Genomic DNA, 8,829 nt, shown 5'->3' with positions numbered 1-8,829 from the left:
TTTTTTTTTTTTTTTTTTGATGTTTACTGTGGAACATTGTATCCAATAGCCATTCAGGATTTGAACCTTGTATAGAGTTTACATTTAATTTTACTTTTATTTTTTTTTTTTTTTTTTTTTGAGGCGGAGTCTCGCTCTGTCGCCCAGGCTGGGATACAGTGGCCGGATCTCAGCTCACTGCAAGCTCCGCCTCCCAGGTTTACGCCATTCTCCTGCCTCAGCCTCCCGAGTAGCTGGGACTACAGGCGCCCGCCACCTTGCCCGGCTAGTTTTTTGTATTTTTTAGTAGAGAACGGGTTTCACCGTGTTCGCCAGGACGGTCTCGATCTCCTGACCTCGTGATCCGCCCGTCTCGGCCTCCCAAAGTGCTGGGATTACAGGCTTGAGCCACCGCACCCGGCCTTACTTTTATTCTTTAAGGAAATAAGTCATCCACAGATATTTGAATAATCTTTTCTTTTTTTTTTTGAGATAGGGTCTCACTCTATCACCCAGGCTGGAGTGCAGTGGCACAATCATGGCTCACTGCAGCTTCGACCTCCCTGGCTCAGATGATGCTCCCACCTTAGCCTCCTGAATAGCTAGGATTATAAGCTCACGCCACCATGCCTGGCTAATTTCTGTGTTTTTTGTAGAGACGAGGTTTTGTCATGTTGGCCAGGCTGGTCTCAAACTGCTGGCCTCAAGCGATCCTCCTGCCTTCGTCTCCCAAAGTGTTGGGATTACAGGTGTGAGCCATGGTGCCTAGCTGAGTAATATCTTCTTAATTGCAATTGACTTCAAATGTAATTTTAGATTTTGTGCTTTTTCTTTTTTTTGCTCACACTCTGAGCAAGTGTGGTTTGTTGGACTTTGAAATGGAATACTAGACAGAGAATAGGAAAGCTTTTTTGTATACTCATTATTTGTCTTGAAACAAAACCAATTTAAGAGCAATTTGCAGCAACCATGAGAAAGGGATAAATAGGAAAGGTTCTAGCCTATAAGAATTATTTAGGGGAGAGAATACTATCGTTCTTATCTTAATATCCAGTATTGGATGGAGAAACAGATATTCTTCTTGTCAGAATATTAGTATAACCAGAAAGATCCGTCAAATTGCAAGGCGTACATACCCTTTGAGCCAGCAATTCTGCTTTTAGGACTTGATCTTACAGAACTTCTCACACAACTTTGTAGAAATATACATACTGATGTGTTCATTGTAGATTTGTTTTATTTTTTCTCTGAGTTTTCTTGCTAGGAAACAGAATTGTTTTAATATCAAAAAATGTTTTAATATCACAAAATGCAAGCAAATTTTATCTTTATACTTTTCTATACTTCTAGTTTTCCTGAAATGAGTAGATAGATATATAATGGGAAAAGGTATTATTTTAAAATTTGCACGTTTGAGGCTGGATATGGTGGCTCAAACCTTTAATCCCAGCACTTTGGGAGGCTGAGGTGGGTGGATCACCTGAAGTGAGCAGTTCAAGACCAGCCTGACCAACATGGTGAAACCCCGTCTCTACTAAAAATACAAAATTAGCCAGGCCTTGTGGTGCATGCCTATAATCTCAGCTACTAGGGAGGCTGAGGCAGGAGAATCGCTTGAACCCGGGAGGCTGATGTTGCAGTAAGCTGAGATTGTACCATTGCACTCCAGCCTGGGCAACAACAGTGAAACTCTGCCTCAAAATAAATAAATAAATACATAAATACATAAAATAAGATTTGCACATTTAGACATCAGATAGAGAAAATGCCACTTTACATTTATTTTTATTCCCTTCCTTCCTTGACAGTATGGTTGGTTCTGATGAAGGGAGCATTGATGGAAATCTGCTGTAAACAACTCCTTTTTTAAAAAACAAAAAAAATTAAATAGAGATGTAGTTTTGCTGTGTTGCCCAGGCTGTTGTGCAATGGAGTGATCATAGCTCACTGTAGCCTCAAACTTCTGGGCTCAAGTGATCCTCCCACCTCAGCCTTCCAAATAGCTGGGACTGCAGGTGCACACTACCATATCTGCGTAATTTAAAAAAATTTTTGTTAGAAGGTCTCACTGTGTTGTCCAGGCTGGTCTTGAACACTTGGCCTCATGTAGTCCTTCCACCTTGGCCTCCCACCATGAGTGAACAACTATGCTCTGCCTGAAAACAACTCTTAATCTTCCCTTTCCTAGTAGTAGAAAGGTAGTCATGTTAACTGTCATTATCATTTGAGAACAGACCTTTTCCTAACTTAGAGGAACATATTTCAAATATTTTTGTTACAGAATGCTAATCCTTCAAGAATTCTGTCAATTTTCCCCTGGTAATGTATTATGAATATGTTCATTTTGCTGTTACTTCAGCATTAGCTGTATGTTAAAATTTTAAATAAACTTGTGTTTATTTTCTGGTCATAAAACAGTATAATTTATTGTTGACATATAGAAAATATGGAAAAAGACTCCCCTTATCTGTAATTCCATTGCGCAGAAGTACTCCTGACATTTTGGTATCTCTTTAATGCATTTTTTTCCTATTCTTTTTTGAAACAGAGTCTTGCTCTGTTGCCCAGGCTGGAGTGCAGTGGCGTGAACATAGCTCACTGTGTCCTCCACATCATGGGCTCAGGTGATCCTCCTGCCTCATCCTCTTGAGCATCTGGGACTACAGGCATGTACCACTGTGCCTGGCTTATTAAAATAATTTTTTTGGTAGAGCTTGGATCTAATGTTATTGTCCAGACTGGCCTCAAACTCCTGTGCTCAACTGATCCTCTTGCCTCGGCCTCCCAAAGTGTTGAGATTACAGGTGTGAGCCACTGAGCCTGGCCCGTTTTTCTTCTTTTCTTTTTTTTTTTTTTTTTGAGACTGAGAGTCTCGCTCAGTCGCCCAGGCTGGAGTGCGGTGGCGCGATCTCGGCTCATTGCAAGCTCCACCTCCCGGGTTCATGCCATTCTCTTGCTTCAGCCTCCCTAGTAGCTGGGACTACAGGCACCCGCTGCCACGCCTGGCTAATTTTTTACATTTTTAGTAGAGACGGAGTTTCACTGTGTTAGCCAGGATGGTCTCTATCTCCTGACCTCGTGATCCACCCGCCTCGGCCTCCCAAAGTGCTAGGATTACAGGTGTGATCCACCGTGCCCTGCCTTCATTTTTCTTTTCTGTAATAATTGTGTGCTCACTGCTGGATTTTGGCCACATCTGACAGACAGAGGAGCCTCATTACTTGAGTTGGTAGCTGCCTCTCATGTTAAGTAATGCTTATTCTTCAGTGCAGCCATTGTCATTTTTGCTTGTTCTAGCTTGGTTGGTTGGTTTTTAAATATGTGAGAAATAATGATTGCAAAATGAACAATGGAACAGCAAGAGGAGAGAGAACAGTTAAAAGCTGGGAAAATTCCATTGTTCAGTAGTTGATAGATATGACTGATAAGTTTGATACAGATAAAGGAGCAGAATGAAAGTTGAGTAAGAAGGGTGGTAACTCAGAGCACTCATGAAAAAACTAATCCAGTGTCACTGTTTTGGAATAAGCAAAGATTTCTTAAGATTGTGAAGGTATTCTCAAGTATATTCATCTAGATGCTTTACTGCTCCACTTTTTGTATCTTAGTCAATTTTACTCAATGTGTATATGGTGTGAGGCTGGGTCAGTTAGGAAATGCAGTTTAAAGTGATGTTTATATTATCATCCAGAAACATCAAATGAATCTAAAGAAACATCTGTAAAACCTTTACATACAAACTAAAGTATTGCTGAAAGAATTAAAGAAAATTTAAATAAATGTGGGATATATCATTACAATATTTGAATTTCCCCCAAATTGACCTAGTGATTCAATATAGTTCCAAATAAAATCTCAGCAGGATTGTGTGTGTATGTATAAATTGAGAAGTTGATTCAAAAAAAGGGAAGGACTAATAACAAAATAAGGGTTTTCAAATTATTATTTCTTTATACCCAGATGTCCCCCAAGACTTTTTCCAAGGGTTTATGAAATCAAGACTATTTTCATAACAGGAAGATGTTACCTACCTTTTTTTGTGTTGATTTTGCTCTGCTGGTGCCATAGCACAAATCAGTGGTACGGGGCCGAGCTAGTTAGTAGTTGTGTTCTAGAACGCTTTGCATTCACAGTTTAAGAAAAAAAACAAAGGCAAGTTCTACTTAAGAATGTTCTTGGCAAAGTAGTATAATTTATTAGCTTTAATAAATTTTGGCCCTTCTTTATAATTGAGGTGAAATTCATATAACGTCAGATTAACCATTAACCATGTACAGTGGCATTTAGCACATTGACAGTGTTTGCAGCCATCACCTCTGTATTGTTTCAAGACACCACACATCTTTTTTTTTTTTTTTTTTTTTGACAGTCTTGCTCTGTCGCCTGGAGTGCAATGGCGTGATCTCAACTCACTGCAACCTCTGCCACCCAGGTTCAAGTGATTCTCCTGCCTCAGCCTCCCGAGTAGCTGGAATTACAGATGTGCACTGCCACACCTGGCTTATTTTTATATTTTTAATAGAGACGGTGTTTTACCATGTTGGCCAGGCTGATCTCGAATTCCTGGCCTTAGGTGATCCACCCGCCTTGGCCTCCCAAAGTACTGGAATTACAGGCATGAGCCACCGTGCCCAGCCAACATCACACATCTTGACCTGTGAACTCAGAAGTACACCTAAACCCACTTCTGTTGCATATTGATGTGTAATGGTTTTCTTTTCTTTTTGAGAGATAGGGTCTCGCTCTGTCACTCAGGCTAGAGTATAGTGGTGTCATCACAGCTCACTGCAGCTTTGACCTTCTCAGCCTAAGGCAATCCTGCCACCCCAGCCTCCCAATTAGCTTGGACCCCAGGTACACGGCACCATGCCTGGCTAATTTTTAAATTTTTTGTAGAGACAGAGTCTAGCTATGTTGCCTAGGTTGGTCTTAAACTTCTGGGTTCAAACAATCCTCCTATCTTGGCCTCCCAAAGTGTTGCGATTACAGGGATGAACCACTGGGCCCAGCTGGTTATCTTGAGAACACATGGGATTGTTTGAATCGTGAGCTGAACTAGCTGCCTTTTTCATGGAATACTATTTTTACTTGAAGGTCATCACTGAAAGCTAAACTATGTTTATTTAGACATGGGTATTTTATTGGCTTTTTTTGAAAAGTCATGGTTATTTCATAGATATTCATGTGAAACTAGTTGTCAGCCATTCACAATGTATACATACATCAAAACATGTTGTACACTGTAAATATACAATTTTTATTTGTCAGGTATACCTCAGTAAAGCTATTAAGGTAGACATTGAAGCAATTTGCAAAAATGTGAAACAGCGTCACTCTTAATTAGAGTTTTATATTTGTTTTGGAAAACAGTAATTATTCATAATAAATATTGTTAATTTGTAATACGTTTTTATTTTAAATTAGTAAATGTTAAGTTTCTTCTCAGTTTTAATTTCAACATGGTAGATGTTGATAAATATCCAACGTAAGATCTTTGAGTTCCTCAATAGTTTTATGAACGTAAAGGAATCTTTAAAATTTTTTTGCCTATTTTTTTTTTTTTTGAAATGGGATCTTGCTTTGTTGCCAAGGCTGATCTTGAACTCCTGGCGTCAAGTAATCTTCCCACCTTAGTCTCTCAAAGTGCTGGGATTGTAGGTGTGAGCTACCACACCTGGCCTCCATGTAAAGGAATCTTGAGAACAAAAGTTTTGAGAAGCACTGAAAAAGTCAATCTTGACAAACAAAAGTGCTGGAGGACTTATGTTGCTTATATCATTAGATAGGAAGACACTTGTAAAGTTAGAATAATTAAGATAGGGTATATTAGTAAGTGGATTGAAAAATAAGCCGATGAAACAATACAAAACCCAGAAGAGATTCACATGTGTAATGCAACTTTGTTTATGACAAAGTCTCCATGGTAATATAATGAGGAAAAGGTAGTTGTTTTAGTAAATGGTACCAAGTCAGTTGGGTGGTATATGGTGGGTGTGTCTTGCCAGACAGCAGTAACTCAAACATACCTTGAGAATGATCCTGTGTTCCTTGGTAAATGTTTGTTGAGTGTTCCAATAATGGTCAACCCTGATGTTTATGCCATACCTATGAAGGACACCTGGATCCTGGCGTGTGCCTTGGAATGCAGGTGGTACAAGGAACTGAGGCCCATTGTTTTGAGCTGGGTGGAGGCTGCTAAGTGGTGGTTGCTATGCGAAGGGTACTTACTATAAAACCTGCATGCTTTTTATAAAAGGGAATGGTTTTTCCTGTCCAGCCTTCCCCTCCTGAACTCCCTGGACATAAGTTTCCTGAATAAAGCTTATGTCATGCTGCTGTCTTTGGGTCTTTTCTTCAGTCTTCTAGAGGCAGTGTTCTCCCAGCTTGCAAGCTTGGGAATCCAGCACAACAGGTGGCCATAGCAGGGGAAAAGTTAGGACTTCCCTTTTTCTTCTCTTTTTCCTTTGCTAGTTTTTGTTGAAGAAACTGGGGTTTTGTTTCCTTTTCACTGTTTGGATTTTGCTAATTGTATTCCCATGGTGTTTTACCATGCTCCTTGAGTTCTTGTGTTGGTAGTTCAGATTTTTTTTTTTTTGAGACAGTGTCTCGCTATGTCGTCCAGGCAGGAGCAGTGGCGCAATCTCTGCTCATGGCAACCTCTGCCTCCCAGGTCAAGCCATTTTCCTGGCTCAGCCTCCCAAGTACCTGGGACTACAGGTGTGTGCCGGCCAGCCTGGTAGTTCAGATTTAAAGGTATGGTTGGAGGGGTAAAAGGAAGGAGCAAATGCAAGAGACAGAAAGATAGTGGTGTCTAACGGGAAGAGTATAATTTGGTTGTTGCTTTTTAGGATGTCGCTGGAAGTCGATTATTGCCTAGTGATCCATAATTCAGACTTCTCTGTTTAGTATTTGATTTTATTTTATTTCAACAAAGCTGAATTACTTTTATTATAAAATATAATTTTAATATTTTGGATTTTATTAATTTTCATTTTGTATCTTAATGTATATTCACTTTTATTTCATTTTTTTTTTTTTCTTTTTTTTTGAGACGGAGTCTTGCTCTATCGCCCAGGTTGGAGTGCAGTGGCTGGATCTCAGCTCACTGCAAGCTCCGCCTCCCGGGTTTACACCATTCTCCTGCCTCAGCCTCCCGGGTAGCTGGGACTACAGGCGCCCGCCACCTCGCCCGGCTAGTTTTTTTTTTTGTATTTTTTAGTAGAGACGGGGATTCACTGTGTTAGCCAGGATGGTCTCGATCTCCTGACCTCGTGATGTGCCTGTCTTGGCCTCCCAAAGTGCTGGGATTACAGGCTTGAGCCACCGCGCCCGGCATCTTTTTTGTTTTTAATGTATATTAACTTATAGCAGAGCTTCTCAACTTTGTCAGACTCAATCTTTTAAATATTTTGTAGCCTCCTGAACTATTCTGCTATGAAATTCATAATTTAATAGTAGACACTTGATAACATGATCTTTTTTTGCATTGCATTTTGGGTTGAAAATGATTTTCCCTCAAAACTTTGAAGATGTTTACCCCATTGTCATCAGACATCCATTGTCATTGAACGTGAGTTTTATACCACATCAGTTCTCTATTCTTTGCATGTTACCTGTTTCCTCTGTGAAATCTTTTTAGAATGTTCTTATTTGTTGCATCCTGAAATTTTACAGTGATGCATCAATGGTAAGGATATTTGATACACCAGTGTAATTTGAAGATCTGTTTTCCTTTATTTATTTTTTTATTTTTTTGAGACGGAGTCTCGCTTTGTTACCGAGGCTGGAGTGCAGTGGCGCCATCTTGACTCACTGCAACCTTTGCTTCCCAGATTCAAGTGATTCTCCTGCCTCAGCCTCCCAAGTAGTTGGGATTACAGGCACCCGCCACCATGCCTGTCTAATTTTTGTATAGTTAGTAGAGGTGGGGTTTCACCATGTTGGCCAGGCTGGTCTTGAACTCCTGACCTCAGGTGATCCGCCCGCCTCGGCCTCCCAAAGCGTTGGGATTACAGGCATGATCCACCGTGCCCAGCCTGTTTTCTCATATTTTCCATTTTTCTTTCTTTCCTTTTTTTGGAGGTGGAGGTCCCTGAGCTAAATCTTTGATTTTTCTAGCACATCTAGTGATATTTTAATTTTGCCAATCATGTTTTAAAATTTGTTTTATGGGCCGGACACGGTGACTCACACCTGTAATCCCAGGACTTTGGGAGGCTGAGGCGGGCGGATCACGAGGTCAGGAGATCGAGACCATCCTGGCTAACATGATGAAACCCCGTCTCTACTAAAAATACAAAAAAATTAGCTGGGTGTGGTGGCGAGCGCCCAGCTACTCGGGAGGCTGAGGTAGGAGAATGGTGTGAACCCGGGAGGCGGAGCTTGCAGTGAGCAGAGATCTGGACTGTGTTGTTGCCTAAATTGTTTCTTCAAGTTCAGTTGTTGATTTTTTGTATTTATCTTTCGTGCTGTAGTCTGTTCTCAAGTATTAGATGATTCATAGTTATCTATTGTTATTCAAAACCAAGGTAGTAAGGCTGAACAGGAGCTTCATTTTTTTTTTTTTTTTTAGATGAGGTCTAACTCTGTCACCCAGGCTGGAGTGCAGTGGTGCAATCTCGACTCACTGCAACCTCCGCTTCCTGGGCTCGAGTGATTTTCCTGCCTCAGCCTCCTGAGTAAGCTGGTATTAAAGGCACCCACCACCATGCCCAGCTAATTTTTGCATTTTTAGTAGAGATAGCGTTTCACCATGTTGGCCAGGCTGGTCTCGAACTCCTGACCTCATGATCCACCCGCCTCGGCCTCCCAAAGTGCTAGGATTACAGGCATGAGCCACTGCGCCTGGCC

The 8,829-nt window shown here is 40.8% G+C and overlaps 1 long non-coding RNA gene across 1 annotated transcript in view; it reads right to left on the bottom strand.

Annotated features, from left to right (window-relative positions):
- The window catches only part of LOC108513220 (uncharacterized), a 33,298-nt gene extending 29,221 nt beyond the window's left edge, over positions 1–4,077 (bottom strand). The window contains exons 1-2 of the long non-coding RNA XR_001880820.1: positions 4,011–4,077; positions 1,116–1,239 (exon numbers count right to left, since the gene is read on the bottom strand). This is a non-coding gene — a long non-coding RNA (uncharacterized LOC108513220). The remainder of the gene's footprint in view (positions 1–1,115; positions 1,240–4,010) is intronic.
- Positions 4,078–8,829: the final 4,752 nt, after the last annotated feature.

The sequence above is a fragment of the Rhinopithecus bieti genome, unplaced genomic scaffold (assembly GCF_001698545.2).
Source record: "Rhinopithecus bieti isolate Rb0 unplaced genomic scaffold, ASM169854v2 scaffold_28163, whole genome shotgun sequence".
Classification (NCBI taxonomy): domain Eukaryota; kingdom Metazoa; phylum Chordata; class Mammalia; order Primates; family Cercopithecidae; genus Rhinopithecus; species Rhinopithecus bieti.
This window is presented reverse-complemented; position numbering and strand designations above follow the sequence as displayed.